General features: G+C 42.7%; 1 long non-coding RNA gene and 1 pseudogene across 2 annotated transcripts in view; one reads left to right on the top strand and one right to left on the bottom strand.

Moving 5' to 3' along the window:
- LOC147024524 (uncharacterized) overlaps positions 1–24,206 on the top strand; it is a 141,500-nt gene extending 117,294 nt beyond the window's left edge. For both annotated transcript variants that reach the window (XR_015059076.1, XR_015059077.1), the window contains exon 3: positions 23,298–24,206. This is a non-coding gene — a long non-coding RNA (uncharacterized LOC147024524). The remainder of the gene's footprint in view (positions 1–23,297) is intronic.
- On the bottom strand, positions 17,677–20,551 carry LOC147024525 (uncharacterized; annotated as a pseudogene).
- Positions 24,207–27,672: the final 3,466 nt, after the last annotated feature.

Genomic DNA, 27,672 nt, shown 5'->3' with positions numbered 1-27,672 from the left:
GAGTGTTGGTCAGGAGCGATGATCCAGAGGATGGAGTGCAACTTTGCTCAGTGCTCTCATGTGATAAAAAAAAAATAAAAAAATGAATGATTGTTTAGGCGAGGATAAAGCCATAAGGGGGTAGTACATTAAGCAGGATAGGTAAGTTAGCTGCGGCTCGTTGCCCATTGCCCCTCCTACTTTATTTCGTTAGGTTAATTAGGTGTGAGTCAGTAAGTGTTAAGGCTGGTACGGTTGCGCCTGTGATATACCTTGCAGGAGCTGCGGTACCAGAGGAGGGGGCAGTGTTACGTCTGAGGGGGGTATGCATTCAAAGGGTAATTAGGATGTTTAATTAGGTATGCCATGCTGTTCAAGTTGTACCAGGATCTCGATGTAATAAGTAGCAATTCAGTGGTGATAACTTGTCTAGTAAATGTCCATTTCTTTAAGGGGGAAATGATAATTGTCACGTAATTAAATAGGGAGACGGGTTAGGGTAAGTGTGTCTGCGTAAACCCTTTTCGTATTCCCTGGAGGCTTGCCGTGACTTAACAGGACAGTGCTGCGGATGGCTCTGCCCCTTGATCACGATTGGCGGAAGGCGACGGCGGAGGGCCAATAAAACGGCTCGATTGAAGTGACGAGGACTGGAGGATAAAAAGGTTCTGTTTGGGGAAAAGAGGAGGAAGAAGAAGATCGATAAAGAAAAACCTTGTTTTGGTGGAGGCTGTTGTGCTCGGAGCGTGCTCGATTGTTGCGCTGGTTCGTTCCTGGATTCATCGTGTCTCGTGGCCTTGCTCTGCCTCGTGCCTCATCTCGGTTGGCTCTGTGGTTCTGCTGGCTCGAAGTACGGGGTCGAACGGCGGGCGGACCTGCCTCCCTCTCCTGCTCGCAACTTGGCGCAAGAACTGGCTCCCTGGCGGCTGTGAGCGGTCTTGGGCCTAGACCAGGAGGTCGACACCAGACGAACGCAACGCCAGCTCGTCTGACGCCAATCCAGGGACTGTTGCGTCTACACCACGGGCCAGCCTGACCACCAGGACCAGCTAAGTTTGTGTGTGTGTGTGTGTGTGTGTGTGTGTGTGTGTGTGTGTGTGTGTGTGTGTGTGTGTGTGTGTGTGTGTGTGTGTGTGTGTGTGTGTGTGTGTGTGTGTGTGTGTGTACCTGGCGCCTTGGACGGTTTGAGATTTGTATATCCATTGGAATTGTTTGTGTGTTCCCCATGCCCGAACCCACACCACCATCCCGTCGAATCGCCCCGGACCCCTCCTCTTGCCGAGTCTTATTATTTCTGGTTAGAGAAATAAACATTATTAACTCAGTGAAAAGCGACTCGTGCCACCTTCCTCGTCCCGTTTGCGGTAGAGCGATTAAAACCGCCATCTTTGGGTTATAAAAAAATAAACCGCCTCCATCGTTTCGGGTCATTCTACGTTGGCGGGACTGTTCAAGTCCCGTGGACGTCACAATATATATATACAGTACATACATACGAGGTGTGTTAAAAAAGTATCCGACCTTTGTTCATAAAAAATACTCGTATCCAGATACAACAAACTTCCACTAATCTCCTTCAAAGTAGTCCCCTTGGGCTGCCACACACTTCTCCCAACGGTTCTGCCACTGTCGGAAGCAGTGCTGGAACGCCTCTTTTGGGATGGCGCGCAGCTGGTCCGTCGCATTCCGCATGATGTCTTCTCTGGACTGAATTCTGGTCCCTTTCAGGGGCATTATCAGCTTGGGGAAAAGCCAGAAGTCACGGAGCCATGTCGGTAGAGTAGGGAGCCGGACGAAGCACAGGTGTGTTGTGTTTGGCGAGGAAACTATGTATCAAATGTGAAGAATGGGCAGATGCGTTATCGTGATGGAGCTGCCAATTGACCGCTGCCCACAGGTCAGGCCGTTTGCATCGCACAGCGTCATGAAGGCGACGCAGTACCTCTTGGTAGCACTCTTTGGTGATGGTTGTGCCGTGTGGTGCGTACTCGTGATGAACCACGCCACTGGAGTCAAAGAAGACGGTCAGCATGACTTTGACATTGCTGCGGACCTTCCTTGCTTTTTTTTGGCCTCGATGATGTTGGATGCTTCCATTGTGATGACTGGAACTTGGTTTCTGGGTCATACCCATAAACCCAGGTCTCATCGCCAGTGATCACTGTGTTGAAGAAGTTGGGATCGCTGTTCACAGTCTCCAGCATGTCCTGTGCGATCTCCAAATGGAGTTGCTTCTGCTCGATTGTTAGCAGCTTTGGCACGAACTTCGCTGAGATTCTCCTTAAGCCCAAATCCTCAGTCACAATGGAATGAATGGATCCAATGTTGACGCCCGCCTCGTCTGCAAGTTCTCTGATCGTGATTCGACGATCCTGCATCAGCAGAGTCCTACTTGGGCAATGACGATCTCATTTCGGGATGTTGAGGGCCTACGAGAAGGTGCTTCACTTTCCACTGATATGCGAGCATCTTTGAAGCGGTTGTACCACTCTTTTATCTGTGTGATGCCCATTGCTTCGTTCCCGAAGGCCTGTTGAATCTTGCGGATCGTTTCCACTTGGGAATCGCCAAGCTTTACACAAAATTTGATGCAGTAGCGTTGTTCAAGTTTTTCCGCCATTTTGTCAAAAACAAAAATCCAACGGCGCTCACTTACACTTCCTCACTCATCGGTGGTCTATCGGCGACTGACAGCTTCTGCAGGCGGGAAAATATTAACGCATACGGATTAGGATCACCTACATACGTGCACCAAACCACGCCTCCCTCACTTCATTTGTTTACGCACGAAAAATTAAGGTTGGATACTGTTTGAACACACCTCGTACATACATATTATATGTATTTCTCTGCTAATTTTCTCTGTTTTCTTATCCGACTGACCCAAAATTTTCACTATCGGTGCGACTTCTCATGTATAATTTTTATGATAATTATGATGTCATAAGTCACGTGGTGTGGCAGCCATGTTGGAAAAATGGAAAACCTTTGGACCTCTATATCTCCGAAACGGCTCCATGGAAAAAAATTGAAATTTGGCACATGTGAAGTACTACCCATGGGAAACGAGTGTAACTTTTTTTTAATGATGTCATAATTGCATATGTCAAATGCTTTTTTGTTAAGTATGAAAATTTTGATGGTCATCTGGGACTAAATTATAATTGATAAAAAAAATTTGATTAGGTCAAGGTAAAAGTTTACAGGTATGACCGCCTATCTGTGAGGAACACAAAGTTCTCCAACTATGATGTCATATATGCCTTGTGCTGGTTTAATGATTGGAGTGGTGGACTTGGGAGCCTCGGATCCTAAGTTTAAATCCCACTTGGCTGTTGAATTAATACCAGGTGGGGTTAACTCTACCTGTCATCCTTCTGAGGTCGGCAAAATGAGTGCCAGTTTGCTGGTATCATGTGTCAGTGTGGCGACCCATCCAGGATTGTGTCCAATAGCCAAGGAGACTGCTGAGGCAGCACTAACGCTCTGCATAGAGTATGGTCCCAATGGATGGATGGATGGATGGATGTTATAGGTCACATAGTTTGGCAGCCTTGTTGGATTTACCCTCAAACCTTCAAAAACCATCTTCTCCACAATGGCTTGACAAATTGAGGGGAACTTCACCCATGTGTTCCCCAATCCTTGGGGATACCATGGTGTTAATGAAAAATTAATATGTCACATGGTGCGGCAGCCGTATTGCATTGAACAAAAATCTTTGAAAAATAATTTCATCCACAACTTTTTGAGAGAAAAGAAATCTTTGAACAGCTTCATCAATCGACAAGAAACTTGATGATTATGATCCTGTAGTCATGAGGAATATGTGTTTTAAATTTCAATCTGATCAGATACATGGTCTGGTCACCAGAATTATTTAATATTTTGAATCTGGGTTCCGGGATGATGTCAAAGGAGGCTCTGTTATGATGTCATAATTTCAGATGTTAAATGCTTTATCTAATCAGGATGAACATTTTTGAGGGTCATTTAGGGCTCAATTGTTTGGGGGGGGGGTGATGATATCATCGGTCACGTGGTTTGACAGCCTTATGCTTTTTTAACATAAAAACCAGCAAAAATCTTCTTCTCTGAAACGGCTGAACAGATGAAGGTGAAACTTTACAAGTATGATCACCTATAGTCCTATACTATAGTATAGTGGATAGGTGCAATACAGAGATGAATTGTGCACTTTTTGATAAAAGCATCAAACTTGGTGCAAATATAATCAATCGGTCACCACAAACAAAATTAGATATAGTGCCATCCCAGTTTTTGCCGATGACAGCTATGGCTCGGATCATCTTTCAAAATGGCCACCACCGAACACTAAAATAGCATATAACTCAGCAAGCAAGAGGCCTAGGATCATAATTCTGCTGTCTATATATAGGTTTTTGGGGTCATATAATTCAAAGAAGGCAATGTCTAGTTTGTGTAGCCACTTATTGTACTACTTGTAAAGATAAATACCCTTTTAAAGCTTGTGGAGACAATTTAGAGGTCTTTATATTGCTTTATTTTACATTTATGAAAATAGGATGCCAGAAATTTAAGTACTAAACTGCTGCACCACTAAAATACTATTATTTTACAATAATACTATAGTGTATAATACTATAGCACTACAATAACATACAGGCCAATAACACAGGCCAATACTATAGCATTACAATAACATCAGTCAAAACAATGCCAGTGTGGACGACTAGGAAGTTGAATTCAGACTTGTAGTTGTGGATACCGAAGTGTACCGGGCGTAGTGGCGTGCGCCTGTAATCCGGCTACTCGGAGGCTTGGGTTGGAGGATCGCTTCAGGATGGGTGTTCTGCGCTGGGCCGCGCTATGAGAGGGTGTAGGGCAGCCCAGAATTATGGCGAAACCCAATCCTTATCCCTGTGTCGTAAGAGGCGACCAGGGTTGCGTCAGGAAGGGCATCCGGCGTAAAACCTATGCCAAATCAGTATGCGGATCATAACGGATGATCCGCTGTGGCGACCCCTAACGGGAGCAGCCGAAAGAAGAAGAGTTGTAGATACCGAAGTGCCATGAGTCAGATAAGCTCACAGTCAAATATGAAATGCCAGACATCACATGAACTAACTAGAGAGGGGGGAGCACTCGGTAGAGTGCAAAACCTCCGCCGCCAATACTGCTGGGTCACTCAAGTGAACCTGATATCCTATTCATTCAATTTGACGTCAGCAGTGCTCACAGAGTTATAGTTTGCAACTTTCCCTTTTACTTTTAACTTTTACATACTCAATTCATTCATCATAACTCGATTCCTTGAGACAGAAATTGATTTTACGTGGGTATATCCACCTGAAGTTCCAAAATCAGCCGCAATTATAATTTTGGAATGTTTTTTTTTGTTGGAAATCACTTATAACATGTAGAAATGCAAAAAAAAAAATCGAAATTTTGTTGAAAAAAAAGTTGCAAAAAAGTTTTTTTCTCTGACAATTTTTTTTTTGGGGGGGGGGGTTGGAAATCACTTAAAACATGTAGAAATGCAAAAACAAAAATTCATATATTTTTTTTTCAAAATGACCGCCATAGCGGCCATATTTGATTCTGGACCAAGTCCAAAATCTAATGGCATGATCCTTGGACCATACCTAATCCCCCCACCAAGTTTTGTCGAAATCTGCCGAGGAGTTTTTCCGTAATACTGTTCACAAACAAACAAACAGACAGGGGTGAAAACGGTGACCTCCATCCATCTTCGATGGTGGAGATTAATAATGACAAGAACCACCACATTCACACAAAGCTGTGCATGGCAGAGTTGCCTTTGTACATTTGCAGTTTGTTCAACAGCTTTTGGTCCAACCACATATTTTATAAGTTTCAGTTGAGATTTCAAGCACACGGTCATATGACACAAAAAGGCCAAGGTCAAACAACTTATAAACTAGTCCTTGTTTCCATGTCTTGTGCAGGAGGACACCTAACTATACTGGAAGAGGGGGCTCATGGCCTTTACTGTGTCATATTACTTGAGCTTGTTTCCTACTGTGAGTCTAACTCTTAAAGACAAATGCTGACAAATGCTCGTCAAGATTTGAGTCTGAGTTACAAGTGCCTGTACAGAAATATTTGGCCTGTACAGCAGCATGGCCATCAGAGTCCTCAAAGACTGCGGGACAGATTCTCCATCCATCCATTGGGAGAATACTCTGTGCAGAGCATTGATGCTGCCGAAGCAGGGTCCTTGGCTATTTGGCGCTATCCTGGATGGGTCACCACTCTGACACAGTATGCCAGCAAGCTGCAAGTAATTTTTGCCGATCTCGGAAGGATGACAAGTTGAGACAACCCCACCTGGTATTGATTCAACAGCCGAGCGCAATTTGAACTCAGGACCCAAGGATCCCAAGCCCACCGCTCTCGCCATAAAGTCAACACCAGGCATATATTGCTTTCCAGTATATGCAGTAAAGCCAGGAAACGTGTTTATAACCATTGCTTTCATGCTGTGAGGCACATAGGGCTGCCGAAGTAGTTTCATTTGGCTAAAGAGTACAGTCCTTAATGGGTCGCCACTGATGCAGGACACTCAAATGGCCTATTACCCCAGTAAGAGGAGGAGATTGGGACCATACTCTGTGCAGAGCATTGGTGCTGCTTAAGCAGTCTCCTTGGCTATTGGGCACAATCATGGATGGGTCTCCACTCCAACACAGTATACCAGTAAGCTGGTACTCATTTTGCCAACTTCAGAAGGATAACAGACTAAGTCAACCCACCTGGTGTTGATTCAACAGCCAACAGGGACTCAAACTCAGGACCCAAAGATCTTAAGCCAGCACCTCAACCGTTAATCCAACATTAGGCCTAAACGTGTTTGTGGATATTGGTTATCAACCAGCGGCACAGCTGCACACCCAGCAAATGAGGCTACCCGCAGTCATGCCCTGCATACGGAAGAAGAAGGATGTTATCAACTTTGTAAATACAAATTCCCTCAAAATAATTAATCTATGTACACTACTCTGCCTTTATAAATGAGAGAATATGTAAAATTTGAACTGCCCTTGTTCCGCATACATCAATGATAATGCATGCTTAAAAAAAATTCAAAATACTTCCGATAATGAAGTGGTCAGAATATTTTTAATATATACCTAGCATAAAACTTTTTCATCAAAGTTTTTCTGCATATACTCAACTCACCACTTTTCCAACAAGTCATTTGTTAGAAGGTCTTCGTTGACAATAACCATTATAAATTAATAGTAATATTATTAATAACAATAATTAGAGGCCAAGCTCTTTACACGGCTTTGGAAGATATCAAACCAAGTTGGAAAATGTTCTCAGCTCGAACCAACCATGGACAGGTCACGACTTCGGGAAAGGATCCCTCCATCCATCGGCACCATTCTCTGTGCAGAGTATTGGTGTTGCCTAAGCAGACTCATTGGCTATTGGACACAATTCTGGACGGGTCACCACTCCGACACAGTATACCTGCAAGCTGTTACTCATTTTGCCGACCTCAGAAGGATAACAGGCTGAGTCAATCCCACCTGGTATTAATTCAACGGTCGAGCAGGATGTTAACTCAGGACCCTAATATTCCAAGCCCACCACTCTAGCCATTATGCTAATACCAGGCATAGGGAAAGGATACTTATTTGAAAGTTCAGGAATATGGAATTTGGCTCGGTGCCGACGATAACTCAAATCCTCTTTATGAAAGACACCATGGGACATATCATCCCCACCAACAACCAGTGCTGGAGACAGGTACATCAGCTTTTAACGTCCATCCAATGGATAGCGCACACATCGATGGAACACCAGGATGACAGTTTATAGCTGTGTTGAAATTAAAACCCAGGCGAGACAGCTCAGAGGCAAGGGGACTCACTTCGAGGCTATTCTATCAGCCATGTTGAAACAGACTGGGGATGGTTGAATTCACACTCTTGATTCATTCAGATTGCACAGTCAACTACTGAGCCATAGTTCACCACTGTGTGTGTCCTTTATGGTTTCGACATAAAACCACCGAGCCATGATGTGAACCCTTTTTTTATTTATCATAAAGATCGCATCTCTTCTGCGATGTGAAAAAAGTTTGATATAAACATAAACATTCCTGTTATGGATGCGAGCAATTATATTAAGTGTCTGAAACATGTTCATTGGATTTTCTGCAAAACGTTTGTAAACAATGCTTGCCATCATAAAATTTGGGTATTTCTCATGATCAACACCAACATCTGAAAGTCACTAAATCAGCACTGGCGCAACCTGACCAGGAGCTGTACCAATAAAGTAGTATATAGGGGCAACAGCAGATAGCAGTGGTGAGCACTGATACGTCTGACAAAAGCTGCTCTGTAATTTATAATTACAGGTGCTTCAGAGTTACGCAATTATAGTTGTGTGTGCATACAATCCAGTCTATTCGAGTCTGACTGTAGTTTTGTCATAAAGTTCCATTTTCGCAATGCAAACAGAAGGTTAGTGAAAGGCCAGTCACACTGACCACATACCATGAAAGATATAAAAAAAAAATCTCATGACATTTTAGGAGGCAGTTTATGAATAATTTTTTTTAAATGATTTCTATGGTTTTTAAGGTTATTGAAGAGCTTGTACATATATCTCATGAAGGTCAGCGACAACAGGACATAATTGACAAAATAAGATAGGACTTAAAGTCTATGATCACATTATGTTCAATAAAAGCCTCGTTTGTGTGACCACAGTCTGGAAGAAGAAGCAAATAATTCATCATCTTCCTTGGGTTCCCTGAAGGCCAGATATGAATCAAATCAAACAACATCCGGATCATGAACTGTGATGTGAGCCACCAATGTGATGACATTAAAGGGCACTCACATGGATTTGAGGGTTTGATGGGAGGGGTGAAGGGTTGATTGGAAGGGGTGGGGCCGATTGCAAGATGGACCAGACCATGATACAAAATCTCATTGATATATTATCAAGAGGATAGAGGCTCTTTTTGTGGTTCGAATGGTGAGTTGGTAATGTATTACATTAAATGATTCAAACATTTTACACATTTTCCTTTTTTTTTTTTTGGTCATTTTCTGCACTAAACTACCGCATAATGTTAAGCACAGGTAGCAAAACTATCTTAGCAGGGCTTTTCTGCACTAAACTACCGTATAATGTTAAGCACAGATAGCAAAACTATCTTAGTAGGGCTTTATGTTTTTTAATCAAAATGTAAAATTGATTTGGTATCAAAACATGCTTTCACACTTTAAAAACAATAAAACATTTCTTCACCTTAACTTTGCGAGCTAATGGTTCTACAATGACTACAGTGACTATTCTATTTGGGCATGCCTCTCAAAGACGTGCCTCTCATACATGCACCTATTGTTCACAGACGTGCCTCTTGCTCATGAACTTGCCTCTGACAAACGTGCCGACCACAGATGTGCTTCTTATTCCTCATTGGCATGCCTCTCACTTGAAGGGTTCCACCACATTAGAGGGAGACTAAAAACTCGTACTTGCACCTGAGTTTTAAAGAATCAGACATTTTTGATGTGCTTTAAATAGAAATACAAAATGTAAAAATCGTGTTCTAATCAGGAGAATATTATTGGCCAGTCACTGATAATAAACATTTTTTAAATGGCATAATAACAAGGAATACAGGACGAAAAGATATATACATTGTTATATGGTAAGATACACTTATTTATAAATGTACAAGCAGTTCCTGTTAGGTATGACACAGAGTGTAGAAAACACAGCAATAAACAGACACCGCAGTTGTAAATATCTCATTTCACTCAATATTCAAAATGCTTTCCAAAATAATTATAATATGGCCTTAGTTGCACTGGTAATGTGGAAACACATTGGTAATGTGGATTGGCAATTAGGGTCTCCTGTGGATCACTGAAACCCCTCAGAACACAGACATTTAGGTAATGTTCTCTTTAAGGTACTGCTCACATACACAATATGTATGCAGGAGGGTAATTGAGAGATACACAACTGCTGAAAAAGGAATAAAATCAGGGTGGATAGAGGGCAAAAGGAGGGGGGGAGGGGTTGAGGATAAGAGGAAGTTAAAGGAACAGAGTTTATAAAATATATTGTGAGGGATGGTAAAATTCTACATTTTTACATAGGCACTACGTAGATTGTCCTCTTAATTTGGTCACAATGAAACCTTAAATCATGGTAAAAGTAACGAATCGATATTGCAACCACGATCCCAGATTGTCCCAAGCTTTACATAAAAGACCAGCACCTGTATTCATACGGTGGAATACTCAAAGCGCCGGTCTACTCCATGGTGCACGTTGCGATTTTGCCTCAGAAGCAATCGTTTGTGAGGATACCGTGGGTTGTTGTGGATTTTGCCTCAGAAATGAAATTGAGTGGGGATAAAATAAAAGGGAAAAATGATTTAAGAACCTAACTGAAGCCCATCACAACGCACTCCCTGCTGTCCCGCTAGACAAAAGGTAAGGATCTAATTACACATATATTAATGGAATAACTGACTCAGCACAACTGTATGTTGTATGCCTACGGTTCCGAGAACCGTAACAATATATATGTATATGGATATGTATGAATAAATGAGCCTGGTGTGGCTTAGTGGTTAAGGTGGTGGCTTGGGATCCTCAGGGTCCTGAGTTTGAACCCTGCTGGCCGCTAAGTTAGCATCAGGGGGGTTGACTCAACCTGTCATCTTTTTGAAGGTTGGCAAAAGGAGCCCCAGTATACTGGTAATTATCCCTGCAGGGTCGAAGGCGATGAAAGGGTTGGCGTCAGGAAGGGCATCCAGCCATAAAAAAAAAAACATTGCCACAAGAAAGGGTACCAAGATTGGAGCCCGCAAAAAGCTGATAAAGGGATAAAAGCTTTCAAATGGTGTGATGATGATGATATATATATATATATATATATATATATATATATATATATATATATATATATATATTTATACATATACAGGGTCAAAGTGACTGGGATCCATTTTTTAATGGAAAGAAGAAAAGAAAAAAAATCAAGCACTAAGACCCCACCGATTTTGCAGCAAAGAATATGGCAGAGCTACTCCAAAGCGTCTTTTCACCCATAACCCGCAGACCCCGATGGGTGGGAGAGGGTGGAGGAGGGAAAATTTAACGGGAGGATGTTTATAGCTTTCCATTTACCTTTTTGCATTCTGCTTCCCCCAAGGATGGCTTTGTAATATGGAACTTCTTTCAAACTTGTTTAAGCGATTTTGTAGTTTGAGCTAAACGATTTGTGCAGACTATAAAATGAAGTCAATGCTAAATGGAAAAGAGTTTTTTTTTTTTTTAAATAAACTCCGCACAGACAAATAATTCATCTGAACGACAAAAGCCTATTGGCTGAGCAGTGGAAGTGGGAGGAATGGGTAATGTGCTCCTTCTTCTGCCGTGGGTCATTTTCAGTCCAATTTAATACTGTACAAGTCAGTGAAATCGGAAGAATGTATTCAATTTCAGAGTGATGCAACATGGAGCCTACAAAAGATGATAAAAGTTGCATCACTTCGAAAATAAGCCAAGCAATGCAAATAGCATAAGCTCAGAATGGATTGATTATATTTCGTAAATGAAAACAGGATGAAATTGAAAACAAGATAACCCTGTAATGTATCAAATGTTGAAGAATTATGAAACATAGTTGCATCATAAACTGGCCAATCTGCAATGAAGTCTCTTAAAAGTCAATCACAATGCAAATCATGAGCCAATTACAACTTCAACATACCTGCGGTGAGAAAAACTCTCATTTAGATTAAATATAGTTTCAAGCATTTGGTAGAAAAACTTTCGACACATTTGTCAGATAAAATCCTGGACTCCGACGTATTTTTCCTTCGTGATGATATTTTTTCTTTCTGTGGTTTCTTGTTAAATCTGAATGAGAATATTGTTGTGGGGCTGAGTTTCGGTGGTGAGCACGGCCGCTAGGTGGAGCAGTTGAGTCGGCTCCACCGAACACCCAGAATCTAGGTCGTACCTTTCAGATAAATCCAAAAGGTCACGGGTCCCTTATCCGCTTATCGGACCGAAGATCGCCAATAGGTCGACCACGTGGGATAGGGTCAATTGCCAATTTCAATATACCTAAATACCAATGTCGTCAAACTACCGGGGAAATTCACCCTCGGCAGGATCTGCGCGATCCAGGCCATTACCGAGCCGGATCTGAGTCGTACCCCGAGCGGAGAGTACCAGATTCCTGCCGGGCCGATTGCACAATTCGGGCAACAATAAAACCTCCTAATTACCGTTCGCAGCATGGCAAACCAATGGCAGAAAGGACAAGGACGAGCTGGGACATTCAACAAGAGGGGAATTTATTGACAATAATCTGGGAGGGGAAGCACACAAAGAGCAGAGTTATCATGACAAAGCAAGGCAAATAATGTACAACAAAAGCACTTAACAATTCTACTTAGACAAGACAGGCCTGCACACAGACACGCACACGCAAGAAAAGAAAATGGACCCACCAGGTCTTTATTCGGCTCTCCAGCCAAGGAGGATAGTTCGGCTGGGAGTCAGGATGGCTGGCTACCTGGCTACAAGTGCGCGGCTGGTGGTCCACCCCTTCCCGGAGCTCCGGTCGCCAAAGGACGGACCAGGGTAGCCGAATCCAGAGGAGGTGAGACGAGGTGATCTCCCTTGATGAAAATCGACCACTCGCTGTAATGCACCAGATGAGACACCTCCAAAGCACGGGATGCAGTCCGCCACAAACCCAGGCAGACGTGCTTCGAGACACCCAGGACGCAAGCTCTCCACTCTCATCCCGACAACCACACTCTCCCACTTCAGGAGGGAGGACTTCTTCTCCTGGCCACTCGCCTCCTGATTGGTCGGACCCACCGCGCGATTCCCTGGCCGTCTTCCATTGGACAGGCCCATGGTAGGCGGGGCAACCCCCACCCTCCTGGGTGGAGTCCCGATCAGAGGCGTTTGTAGCTCCGCCTACCTCCTCACCTCCGGCCACGTGCGTAATGGCGATGGTCTTGAGTGGGGGACAGCGTGGGTGAGACGCCCGCTAATTGCCGATTGGCCAAAGAGGGACGCCATGCCCATGTCAGACTCCGCCCACGCATGCGCTCGCTTGCCGGCGATCAAAGAGCGCAGACAATGCTGAAAACAAAGATTTGTGAATGATGTAAAAGGAAACCCTGACTATCAAAATAACTCCGCAGCGCATGAACATTTAATTCCCATTAGACTAGGGACGGGACCATAACTAGAAATATGTACTTTGCGATATAACTGATCTATAGGACCTGGCTGTTGTGTGCTCATGGCTTCCAGATTCGCAAAAATATAACTGTCAATTGATTGAATATTTTTGGAAATAGGAAACATGCTGATGAGCAATCAGGTAAAATGACTAATAGAACATAATATGACGATAAATTATTATTACACAGTCATTGTATTATTATACATGATAAGATACTAGCTGAAATAAAATAAAATTTATTATACATAATCACAAATTGTTCTGATAATTAAGGCAATTTTAGTCTTCTTTGTTGTGAGTAAATGTCCAAAATTAATTCCCAAGTTGCAGCCATTTTCTTGTTCCTATGATCAACTCCAATCTTAGTAGAAATTGAACATTAAATATAATTTTTATTTACATTCTCGACTTTGAAATCCAATTTTAAAACTGCGACGCGACATGTTTTATGCGAAGCTCGCGTGGATAATTCTGCACATGAACTCCATAAGCTATGGATTTGATTATGATGGTACCGAATGAAAAGCGATCGTTTTATTATCGTAATTATTCTAATTTTTACCAAAGTAATGATCTCTCTTATGACACACACACACACACACACACACACACACACACACACACACACACACACACACACACACACACACACACACACACACACCATAACAAACTAGTTGGTGGCTCAGTCACTGTATTTTTAATGAACTTCATCCAAAGAGATTAACATGCAGGAGTAGTCTGCTTTGTGATACTAAGTCATAAATGTTCAACTGTAAAAAGGTACCTGTTTGACTTTCATATTCATGGAAAAGTCATTTACTCAGACATTCAGCGTGTCCCATCAACAAGCAAGTTTGATTATATCTTGCAAAATGTCTTTCTTATTACATTTATTTCACTCATGACATTTAATTCAAAATGTGCAATTGTTTATGGACAGGCCAATATATGTGGCAGTTTAAAAAGGTATATGTACGAGATTTTTCACAATAGTCCATGACAAGCCATTATTTCATTACCTCCACCACCGAAGGTGAAGGTGGTTATGTTTTCACCCCTTTCTGTCTGTTTGTTTGTTTGTCTGTGTACAGGATATCTCAAAAAGTTGTGGACGGATTCGGATGAAACTTGGTGGGCAGGTTGGGTGAGTGATCTCGACAAATTGATGGGATTTTACTGAAGATCTAGAACGACTACTAGAATTTTATAAGTGATTCTTCACCATTGAGAGATAGGACTCAAAAACGAAAAATATCATTATATTTCAAAAATGTATTGGGCCTGATATGTTCTCATGGATCAGGCATTACGGGGCGGAGGTATGCGCTCTACCGAGTGCCCTTCCAGTTACCTCCGCCACCGAAGGTCAAGGAGGTTATGTTTTCACCGCTTTCTGTTTGTTTGTCTGTCTCTCCGTCTGTCAACAATATCTCAACAATTGTGGAAGGATCCGGATGAAATTTTGTGGACAGGTTCGGTGTGTGACAAGGACAATCTGGTTAAATTTGGTGAAGCTCCAGATCCGGATCGAACGACTAGAATTTTTTAAGTGATTCTTCATCATTGAGAGATCGGGCCAAAACGATATAGAGCACGATATCTCACAAAGTTGTAGACGGATTTGGATGAAACTTGGTGAACGCGTTGGGTTTGCGACAAGGAACAATTGTTTCAATGTTGGTGAAGCTCCGGATCCGGATCCAGATCTGATAATTTTTTAAGTGATTCTTCACCATTGAAAGATAGGGCAAAACTGATATTTAGCATGATATTTCAAAAAGTTGTGGACGGATTCGGACGAAACTTCGTGGACAGGTTGGGTGTGTCACACGGATGAAATGATTAGATTTTATTGAAGATCCGAATGTGGATACGAGAATTATTTAATGTTTAAAGTATTTCTTCACCATTGAGAGATAGTGCCAAAAAAACTGTACTCCAGAGCATGACATTTCAAAAATGTATTGGCCCCGATATGCTCTCATGCATCAGGCATTATGTGACGGAGGTATGCGCTCTCCGGAGTGCCATTCTAGTTTGTTGGTTTGTTTGTCTGTTGGATTCGCTAGATATCCCTTATTGTCGGGTTTTCCGTGTGTGTGTGTGTGTGTGTGTGTGTGTGTGTGTGTGTGTGTGTGTGTGTGTGTGTGTGGGTGTGTGTGGGTGTGTGTGTGTGTGTGTGGGTGTGTGTGTGTGTGTGTGCGTGCGTGCGCGTCTGCAACGCGAGGCTCCACAGCACAAACCAGCAAACCGATTTCGATGAAACTTGGCGAACAGGTGCCATATGAGCTGGGAATGTGCGTATTTTAGTTTCGTTGCTAAGCAACCACCCGTTGCTGTGCAGTGGCCGAAAAACCGCACGTTCACTATTTCCAATACTTTCCGACAGTTTTGAATGTGGAGAAACGAGACTTCGGAATTAAACACTTCCAGATATTTAGAAAATTTTATTCGAGCCGATTTTTGATTTAGGTTTTATTTTTCAAATGGTAGTCCTTCAAAAATCGGGTGTCTATTTACCGTCATTTAAGGTGTGTATACAGTGTTTGTAAGGAACTACACCGTCGTTCCACCTTCGATCTCTCCTCGATCCAAACGTTATTGACCAAAGTGAAAAGGATCCAAAATAAATGGAATCACCGGCATTTCTGTCTTTGTGGATTTCTAATAATATGGTATAAATCTTGTTATGTGGAATTTGAAAAACATCTTTTAAAAAAAATTCTACACCCCCGTTATGTTATTGTTCGCGACACCGCCTGGTTCATCAAAAACAACCGACCCAGGAAGTCTTCTTGCGCTACCCACAGTCTGGTTCGTATTTCCCTGAACATCTGTTGTTCTGTTTATGGTTATTCTCTTTCTCTTTCTCTTTCTCTTTCTCTTTCTCTTTCTCTTTCTCTTTCTCTTTCTCTTTCTCTTTCTCTTTCTCTTTCTCTTTCTCTTTTTCTTTTTCTTTTTCTCTCTCTCTTTCTTCTGATGTCCACTCTGAACAAAAATAATGACACATTTTATTTTTTACTTAATTCGTCCCTAATTTACTCGAGCCGATTTTTGATTTAGGTTTTATTTTTCAAATGGTAGTCCTTCAAAAACCGGGTGTCTATTTACCATCATTTTTTTCTGAGGAGTGCCAGTTGGCAAAATACACAATAGGAAAAATCTTGCCAGGTAGAGGAACAATTGTATGTGAACCAATACGTCTTAGCAATGGATCTTCGTCGGTGGATCGGTCAGAATGAAAAGCATCTAGTCCATGGGCCAGATTGACCCCCCGTGCACCCCCCTCCCCAGGACAGTATGAGACCTGTTTTATTTTACTCCTTAGACCTTCCCATACATGAAAAGTGGATGCCACCATCACTAATTTGGGCTGGACTACCTGTATGACGTCACTTTCAAAATGGCCACCAGTGAAATCACCGAAATTTCAATTTTGCGCATATCTCAGTTGCTATCATAGCTCGAGACAAAATCTTGTTGTCTACACCCATGTTTTTGAGGTCAAGGAATACAATGGTGCACACAAAAAATTACTTAGATTATTGGATCATTTAAAATTCAATAAAGTGGACACAGAATCCAGCGGAAATCTCATTTTCGCACAATTTTTCACGTCTATGATTATCCGTGTGCATGGGATATTCGCTTTCGTTGATTTGTATGGATCTCATGGACATGTTTATCATATCCAATGGACTTTTATATGACTGACACAATTGTGGTATTGCACTGAAAGAGTCTATGTAGCATTCAATATGTTATGGAATTCAACATAAAACAGAATCACCTGTACATGTGAAAGGTCTTTTATTGTTGTTCAATTGAAAGCAAAACAATAAACAAATAAACAAGCAGTCATGGACTGGTACTTACGAAATCGTCAACTTAGCCTCTGACCTTGTCTAATAAAAGCTGTCTCTCGAGAAGGTCGCGACGCAGACCAGAAGTTTCTACAATGATTCTGTATCAAACCATCAAAAATCGAATGTTTTGGATGTTTGACCTCACTGTGACCTTGACCTTTGACCGATTTTGACCAAAATCTAATCAGCGCAAGGCATCAGCCTCCTGAATCACGTGGTATAATTTGACATTGGTAGCTTCTTTGTTCTCGAGTTATCGTGCCTACAAACAAACAAACAAACAAACAAACACACGAACAAACACACAAACAAACACACAAACAAACACACAAACAAACACACAAACAAACACACAAACAAACACACAAACAAACACACAAACAAACACACAAACAAACAAACAAACAGAAACGGAAGTCATCAATATACTTACGAAATCTTTAGATTTCGTAAGTAAAAAAAGTTGATGTTACTTCATCATATCATTGTTGAAAACAAAACAAAAAGGTAAAATAATAACAATAATTATCTTGACAAGAACATTGATAATGATTGTCAGGGAAGATAGAATGCAAGCTCCTGAAAATAAAAACTACACATTATAGAGACCATGAAATAAATGAATCAAATTTTAGAGGTACATAAATTAATTGTAAAACAAATTAACAGCCATCACACACAAAGGATTATTTTACATGTATGTACTAGCACATCACAACATCATGACTGTTCTTCAGTATTCAATCCTCTTCACTCTCACTACCAGACATGTTCACGTCAGATGCCCCATCTTGGTCAGAGTCATCGGATGAGGTGGCATCATCATCGTCATCACTGGGCAGTTTGTCATCTTCCAGCGCTACCTCAGGGGGAATCAATGGTCCTCGGAACCACATTGGTTGAACGTTACCATCACTAAGAAGCCATCCATGACCATCTGTTGCTCGTGGCACTCTTGGTTGAGGAATATCTGCAACTTTCCAGATACCAACCTGGTAGTTAGCATGTTTTACATGTTCTTGTAGCGCTTTCTGGCAAGGTGGCAGTTGACTCGTATCTATATTCCGCTTTAAGTTGATATTACCATCTGTGCCTCCAGATTTCTCCCTTAACATTGCTCCACGAGCTGTGTCCACAGACTTGAAGCCCCCTCGTCCATAAATGGCGCAGGTGAAGTGTTCAAGTTCTCCAAATAATGTAGTGCGAACTTCCCACGTGTCTCCGAGTTTGGACAATGCATCTATGAAGGCTTCTGATTTCTGGAGATGTTTGATGGGTCAAACTTTCCCAATCCCTTTGTATGCACTGGTGGTGTCACAGTGTGTAAGTGCATGGAGGGACATCAGTGCAGTACACATTCTCTGACCATATTGACTGGCTAGATCAGAGACGTTTAAGAGTCTCTTCTTGTTACCTGAACCAGTGTCAAAAAGAATTGTTATTTCAAAACTTGATGCGTAATGTAGCATTATGAAGAGCACATCACTGTCAGGGCTTCGGATACGTATTGTGCCATCACCTTGTGCCTGGGCGTAGGCACAGTACAGAACAATCCTGGTGTCTGTTTCTTCTTGGTCTGAATAAAGCTCAGGCAACTCTCTCTTTGTGACTGTGAGCCCGTCATCACTATTCAACGCATAGCAGTGGCCTTGCACCACTAACACAACATTCCTCTGCACAAGCTTAGGAGCAAAGGAATTTGAAGACCACACATCCTTGATCACATCCACCAGCTGAGACTTGTTCTCGCCATTCATGAGGAAACTCTTCCAATCTGCTGGTTTCTTCATTAGTGGACCTCCAATAATTAGCTTTTCACCCGACCCACGTTGATGTCGTTCCATATTCTTGATGGAGCCCTACTGATACATATCTGTAGAAAAGATGAAGTTGGTTGTTTTGGGCATATTGTCAAATATCTGATGGCAAATCATGGCAGTGGTGCTGACTCTCTGTGTGCTGTCAGGATATCCGATCTCAATGTAAGTGCCACATCTTGTGTCTTGTCAACTTTCCCCAGCAAGTAAGCCTGCTTGACAGCTTCACCTACATCAGTCATTGTATTGAATACCAAATACGACTCAAATGGGCCAGACTCTGACCGCAAGGGTTGAAAAGCCAGCTTCTCATATTTCTTTATCAGTTTGGCTTTAAGTTTCTCCGACCTATAGTCTTCATTGTAATAATCTGTGCCTTTCAAATTGTTGATGTGGATGTCTCGCATGTGATCCAGTTTCATAACGGCATTCTGCTTGAGAATGTTGTCCTCAACAAGAGTACAAACAATTGAAAATGCTTTCATGTGCGCTGCTTCCATTTCTGGCTGTTGTGAAATGGCTGTTGAATCACCACTTTGCCATGAGGATGGATCCCTAGTGTAGCTCCTCCTGCAACTCCTATGATACTGAGCTTCACAGACAAAGAGGTCATATCCCTTAAGTCATCTCAGGAGATCAAAGTCCTTATTTTCTTCTGCAACTCTCAGGATTGTGTCTCCTCCTCGAAATTCGAATTTACATGTTGTTTCAGTTGTCCATGTACCGCCTTGTTTCACCTTCTTGAATCCGGCTTTTCCACAGAATATGCAATTCGGCTTGAAAATGTACTTTTCACTTTCATCTGCTCGAATCCTGGGCGGTCGGGAAGGGCCTGGATCTGAAGCAGTTTCTGTAGATGGTCTTCTGATGTGTGCAGTGAACCTTCTGTGGCAATCACGATGGTAACCGTGTCCATCTTTAGCTGTTTCTGGAATTTGTGCACATGTTTCTGTCATGCGTTGTTTGGATTCATCAGGCAGAGCTAATCGTGTTTGGCGAATTTCCAAGAGCTTTGACAATCTCTCCTCTGTCAGTGGTGTGAATCCTTTCTCCGATGAATCTTGGAAATGAATGACACAAATGCTGGTTGATGATTCAGCACCTATTTCACTGCCATCACGTTTTCCCTTCTTTGGAGCCATCACGCCAAGATGAGATGTTGCGGGAAAGCATCAGACTGAAAATAAACAAAGGAACATGCTGATTACAATCTTAATAATGCACATTAAACAATGAAACATCATGATACATTAGTGAACATAGACTACAATTTATATCTCCAAACTCAATGATAATAACAATTTTACTCCTCAACTTTTCAGTTCATGAAAATACTCACGAAAAAGGCTTGATTAGAACACTGGACACTTGGGTCTTGGAGCCCATACACAACCAACTGAGCGATATTATCGAAAGGGGCACTATATTATGAGTGGACAAATGTACAGATCATAAACTTTTGTTAGATACATGAATAAATATTATATAAAGGCATAGTTACCATCTGAATGGGGCTTTTTCCAATTAACAAACTCAAACTCAGCGTCCTTTCCCTGTGACAGCTTGACCACAGCGGCATAACTATTTATTATTCACACCTAATTACATTTGATCACCAAAAGGGCAGGCATACATTACTAAAACTATCTATGGGCCCAACACTGGAAATATAAATACAACATAACAATGAACTTGAAAATTTGCGCGAAAATGAGATTTCCGCTGGATTCATTGTCCACTTTATTGAATTTTAAATGATCCAATAACCTAAGGATTTTTATGGGCACACCATTGTATTCCATGACCTCAAAAACATGGGTGTAGACACCAAAATTTTGTCTTTGGCTATGATAGCAGCTGAGATATGCGCAAAATTGAAATTTCGGTGATTTCGCTGGCGGCCATTTGAAAGTGACGTCATACAGGTAGTCCATCCCAATTTCGTGATGGTGGCATCCACTTTTCATGTATGAGAAGGTCTAAGGAGTAAAATAAAACAGGTCTCATCCCTCCTGAGGGAGGGGGGGTGCACTTTGGGTCAATTTGGCCCATGGACTAATCGTATCCAGCGCTTCGATCCTAGCGGATCTCTCGTTGCCAACCGGCTTGTTTGTTGGTTTGTTTGTCTGTGTGCAGGATATCTCAAAAAGTTGTGGACGGATCCGGATGAAATTTTGTGGACAGGTTCAGTGTGTGACAAGGACTAACTGATTAGATTTGGGTGAAGATCCAGATCCGGATCTGATCATTTTTAAGTGATTCTTCATCATTGATAGATGGAGCTAAACCGATATATAGCATGATATCTCAAAAAGTTGCTGACGGATTCTGACGAAACTTGGAGGACACGTTGGGTGTGTCGCTCGGACGAATCTATTCGATTTTGGTTAAGATCCGAATCCGGATCTGGATACGAGAATTATCTGTTTTTCATAGTGATTCTTCACCATTGGGAGATGGGCCCAAAAACTATATAGTACTGTATATCATGATATTTTTCAAAATGTATTGGGCCCGACATGTTCTTGTGGATCAGTCATTGCATGGCGGAGGTATGTGCTCTGCCGAGTGCCCTTCTCGTTTTAAATATCGAGGCATGCATACATTTAGTGAAGGACTCAAATGATAGCTTAGGGTTATGCACACTCATCTTTGAACTACCCTGGAATTTTTAATTCCAGATGATTCATCAATATGTGCACCATCCCTTGGAAGAATGTTCAGCTGGAGGACCTTTCTGCCACAACTGGCTGCTTGTGTACAACAAAGATGCCAAGTCGTTTTTTTTGAAAAATAAGTGGTTATTGCCGGGACACTGGATAAATTCCAAAGTCCTGCCAATATCAGTGGAACGTCAGGCCTGGCTAGCAATTTGCAAATGACTTGGACCAAAAACCTACCACAAGGTGATAGAAATCATTAATTGAGGTCATTAACGAAATATATATATATATATATATATATATATATATATATATATATATATATATATATATGTATTGTTGCGGCTGGGGGAAGGGTGAGAACACTATGGGAGGAAGCTATCTCGGGTTCCCACCAGACTCCCCTGAATCGCAGGCCGTCGCTCACGGATAACTCCGTGACGCGGCGGGTCACTAACCAACTGTGAACGCCAATAACTCAACCACGTGACTTAGGGTCCTCCATCTAATATCGGTTTCCTAAAAATAATCACGTGACCTAATTACCGGGGGGCACGCCCTCGGTACGCCTTGTCCGAACCACGTCACCTTACTGGATCAGATGCAGCGAGCGACTGTCAATGAACGTACTGGCTAAAAGAACGGATCGTTGGGAATAAAGTCCGGCCAGGCTGGACCCTGCTGGATCAATGAAAGAATTAGATAAAAACGAGCTGGGAACATTTCTACAAAGGATTTATGAACAGGCAGGTGAGGAAAGATATGTGGCACAGTGAATAGATTTATTATTGTATGTAAGGAGGGATAGAAAAAAATGTGTGGTGCGACAACAAAACAAGCAACTTACTAAAGCAGACACAGAGCAGACTTGTCCCGATATAATTCTTCTGCTCTCTTAAGTTAAGCGAGGACAGGCGCCATGACACACACACACACACACACACACACACACACACACACACACACACACACACACACACACACACCCCGATGAAGAGGAGTTAATCTCAAGAAAGGAGAGGAGATGAGGCTAATGGTGTCATAATACTTTGCACGGTTGACCAACCGTGCTACTCAGTATGTTTTGGGGGGACGCTCTGCCGAGCGATCCCAGTTCGAGTGCTGGTGCATTGTCTCCTGCTTGATTACGATATCAGCGCAGTGTGTGCACCGATCCAGAGAAAGGGCGAGACTGTCAGGCATGAGGAAGGGCGGTTGGCAGAGCCAGGCGGGTGGGTGAAGCCAGTGGAAAGAAGCAGGCGATCTCGCCCTGCTTATCGGTACCGTTCGGCACAACCAGATAATTCATCTGAATGACAAAAGCCTATTGGCTGAGCAGTGGAAGTGGGAGGAATGGGTAATGTGCTCCTTCTTCTGCCGTGGGTCATTTTCAGTCCAATTGAATACTCTGCAAGTCAGTGAAATCGGAAGAATGTATTCAATTTCAGAGTGATGCAACATGGAGCCTACAAAATTATCCACAGCATTGTTGAGCATTAATATATATGATGAAATGTACATGTCCGTCCCGTACATTGCGCGTCCCGTACAATGCGATTGGAAGATTCCATTGCAATCAGCGTGCAGACCCGAAGGAAGATGTGCTCCATGCATGCCCTGTACTGTACGATGGATTGAAGGAAAGGATTGTATATAATTAGGGTTGAAAAGAGCATGGCGCTGATCAATGTGCTTGCTTCATCCAGATGCCATGCGGTCCGAGCGATCCAGGCCATACAGCATGCCTCTGCTTGATGGCGGCTGCATCGAGGCAGAGGTGCGGGAGGATGTCTGCTGTCCGCTGGAGACATTGGTGGCCACGATGGCCAGCAAAACAGAAAGATGATGTTGTGAACCAGTGTGCAGACTCGAACAAAGATCTGCACCATGCGCGTCCCATACAATGCGATTGTTAGATGCCATTGTAATCAGCGTGCAGACCCGAAGGAAGATGTGCTCCATGCATGCCCCATACTGTACGATGGATTGAAGGAAAGGATTGGATATAATTAGGGTTGAAAAGAGCATGCCACGTGCATCCGAGACGGCGTTGGGATTTAACTTATGGTTCTACTATTCACTTTGACACCGCATCTTGTAGCGGAGCATTTTTCCACTGGGGAGGTTGTGCTACCTTTGAACTCCGTGAGGATGCATTCTTATCGTGGAGGATGTTGCTGTGGTTTTCACAAGTGGCCGTCTGGGTGCGGTGTCTGCTTATACAGTATTTCAGGAATAAGAGGAAAAGAGTTGGAGTGAAGATCGAGATATAATCAGACCTAACTATGAGATCCACACAATGCACTTCGTCCCCTTTGACCCATTAGACATGAGGGAAAGGTCTAACTGCCCGTATATTAATGAAATAACTATTTGGGGATCACTGCATGATGGATGCCATTGCCTGAGAAGCATGCAGTTTTCAAACTGCAAAACTATGTTTCCAATAAATGTCAGTGTGTGTGTGTGTGTGTGTGTGTGTGTGTGTGTGTGTGTGTGTGTGTGTGTGTGTGTGTGTGTGTGTGTGTGTGTGTGTGTGTGTGTGTGTGTGTGTGTGTGTCTCCTCCAAAACTTCAAATCCATCAAACCTAGCAATCTGAAACTTTGCATGCACACTGAGAAAACTCAAAGTAGTGCATGACTGAAAATTGGGTGTTTGGGTTAATTAAACACCCCTTTTGAAAATAATTAACGACCTTATTTAAATATATCCTTTTTCAGGCACCATCCCGGGCCGTCCTACTCTCTGGGGTCTTAAGGCGTATCTTTGCTTACCTCGCTGACATCTAAAGCCACCAGATTTTTTGGCCTGCTCAACCATACCCAGACTTGAAACAGGCCACAACGATTTAACAACATAGTTTTTTTTTCTTCACTTTCATAACTCATATTATTGAATTCCTGTTTGTCATGGCTACGAATTGCTGTATACATTGCTTTTTTAAGTTCTATAATTTTCAAATTAGGAGCTTGCAGTGATTTCATGCATTATATGATGCAATTTTCATCGATATACTCTCACGGACTAATTAAAGTATATCATTGAAATATTATTTCGGCTTTGAGGATCGACTATCGTCCAGACTAAATAAGTGTCGAAATCTGGATTGAAATCTGATAATTTAAAGAAATAACGAGTCTTGTAACAAAACCTAAATACTTATTTACTTTAAGCAAGGAAGGTTATGGTCCCAACTTCTCCATATATACATCAGAAAATGTGAAATTTCCACCAAAGTATTAAACTTAACCTTTTCTGCTGTTTTGGAGAATTATATTCAGTGAAGAAAAGATTTAGGAATGTGCCAAAATTAACCAGCTTCATTGAGCTGTATGATTTAATGCATTCGCTGCTTGACCTCACGCCTTGTCTCCCAGAGGGACTGCTTATCCATAGCGTCTGCCAGATCTGTGTCTATTTTCAAAGGTTTCACGTGGAGCTCGACAGGGATTCAAAGCAAATCTTGTGAAAAATGGACGTTTTAAAATAAAGCTATAATGTTTGTGCAGACCGCCAACCAATGCACCACGTGACGTGTGCACAGAGGAGAAGGCAACGTGGCGGATTATCTGCAATGTTTATTTCACGGGCGATTAAACTTTACCATATCTCCTGGGTTGTTCTACATTAAATAGCAACTCTTTTGTGGATAAAGTCAGTACTTGAACGAATTAATTTAATTCATTTCACTGTTACGTGCCCAAATTACAGCTGTGAGGTCAAGCCAGATTCGATCTGTGACTTGCTAGAGGTACCATGTAAACCTGTACTAACCTGTTTCATGGTCGGCTTGACGGGGACTAAACTGTCTCCCCCACCAGGTTTTCTGGTGAAGAGGGTGTATAGATATGGACACCCAGCAGGATTAAAAACAAAACCTGTCAAAGGGCAGAGGTGCTACTTGTGAGCCAATGGCCATCCATTTCTCATGCCTAACTGTGTCTGTGGACGTCCTCCTGCAGTTAGGTTACTTGTTTTTAGGAGGTTGGTGGCAGGATTTGCACCACGGCCACTGTAAAACACTTCATTCCGCAAAACCCACAAATGTAAGAAAACCTGAAAACACACTCCATGGGAATACCCCTGTGCTGCTGCCCTCCACAGGGCAGCTCACCGGATGACGGGACTGGGGCAAAGTCTGAGGGAACCCCATTCCTTGATGATAAGAGGGAAAACACAGGGTAAATCTCCAAGGTAAGATTGCGGTGGTGTGTGGCGGAGTGGTGCTGAGGTGTCGTCCACCAGACGGTGGTCTCCTTGGGTTAACCTGAGGCGGTCCCTTTGGGTGGGTGCCTGGAATGTCCTATCCCTAAGAGAGGATGATCACCTGTCTCTGTTATCATCTGACCTCAAGCGTTTGAACATCGGTATCACAGTACTCTCTGAGTTTCGGAAACCGGTTAGTGGAGAGATCATGGTGCGTGGATACACCTAATATTGGTGTGGTCGCTCTGATGATTACCATGTCCAAGAAGATGCTGTAGCTGTGTCTAATAAGCTGACTCCAAAGATAATTGAGGTAACACCGGTCAATGAGCATATTATGAGATGAAGGATTCGTCACTCCTTGGGTGTCGTTTCTGTTTATGCTCCAACTGAGGCGAGTGATCTCACTGTGAAGGACGCATTCTATCCCACGCTTGCGTCTGTCATTGATCACTGCCCCAGGAGAGATACTTTTTTCATCTTGGGGGTTTCAATGCATCGATTGGAACTGATAGGGATGGTTATGAGACATGTGTTGGTCCCGATGGATCTGGAACTGTGAACTAGAATAGCACTAAATTCCTTGCCTTTGCAAGAAGTCATGTACTTCGGGTGCTGGTTCATGGTTTCAGCGCCTACAGGCTCATCTATGGACTTGATATTCCAGCACTGGTGATGTGGCAAAGGATATTGACCATGTGCTCATTGATGGTGACTGGTGGATGATCCAAAACTGCAGGCTCTACCGGAGTGCTCATTTCCTCATTACCAACCACAGGCTTGTTGTAGCAACTCTGAAGTTGCAGCTTAAATCCAGGAGCATGGTACCATCCCAGCCGAGGCTGGATGATGGCAAACTCAAGGATGAGAGTGCAGCTGAGGAGTTTGCGAACAGGCTGAGTGGGAACTTGGAGAGTATAGATGCTTCGGGGAATCCTGAAGAGTTGTGGAGTGCCTTCAAGACCACCGTCCTTGATATATATATATATATATATATATATATATATATATATATATATATATATATATATATATATATATATATATACACACACACACACACACACACACACACACACACACACACACACACACACACACACACACACACACACACACACACACACACACACACACACACACACACACACACACACACACACACACACACACACACACACACACACACACACTATGTGGACACCTGCTCATGCAACATCTCATTCTAAAATAATGGTCATTAATATGGAACGGAGTTGGTCCCTCCTTTGCTGCTATAACAGCCTCCAATCTTCTGGGAAGGCTTTCCACGATGTTGGAACATTGTTGCAGGGATTTGCTACCATTCAGCCACAAGAGCAATTGTGAGGTCAGGCACTGATGTTGGGCGATTAGTTCTGGCTCACAGTCGGCATTCCCATTAATCACAAAGGTGTTTGATAGGGTTGAGGTCCGGGCTCTGTGCAGTCCAGTCAAGTACTTCCACACCGATCTTGACAAACCATTTCTGTATGGACCTCAGTTTGTGCACGGGGGCATTGTCATACTGAAAAAGGTAAGGGCCTTCCCCAAACTGTTGCCGCAAAGTTGGAAGCACATAATCATCGAGAATGTCATTGTATGCTGTAGTGTTAAGATTTCCCTTCACTGAAACTTAGGGGCCCAGCCTGAACCATGAAAAAACAGCCCCAGACCATTATTCCTCTTCCACCAAACTTTACAGTTGGCACGATGCATCCGGGCAGGTGGCGTTCTCCTGGCATCCGCCAAACCCAGATTCGTCCGTCGGACTGCCAGATGGTGAAGTGTGATTCATCACTCCAGAGAACGCGTTTCCATTGTTGGAGTCCAATGGCGGTGAGCTTCCCACCATT

This window comes from Eptatretus burgeri, chromosome 6 (genome assembly GCF_056783735.1).
Source record: "Eptatretus burgeri isolate ZD-2024b chromosome 6, Ebu_testis_v1, whole genome shotgun sequence".
NCBI classification, from domain to species: domain Eukaryota; kingdom Metazoa; phylum Chordata; class Myxini; order Myxiniformes; family Myxinidae; genus Eptatretus; species Eptatretus burgeri.
This window is presented reverse-complemented; position numbering and strand designations above follow the sequence as displayed.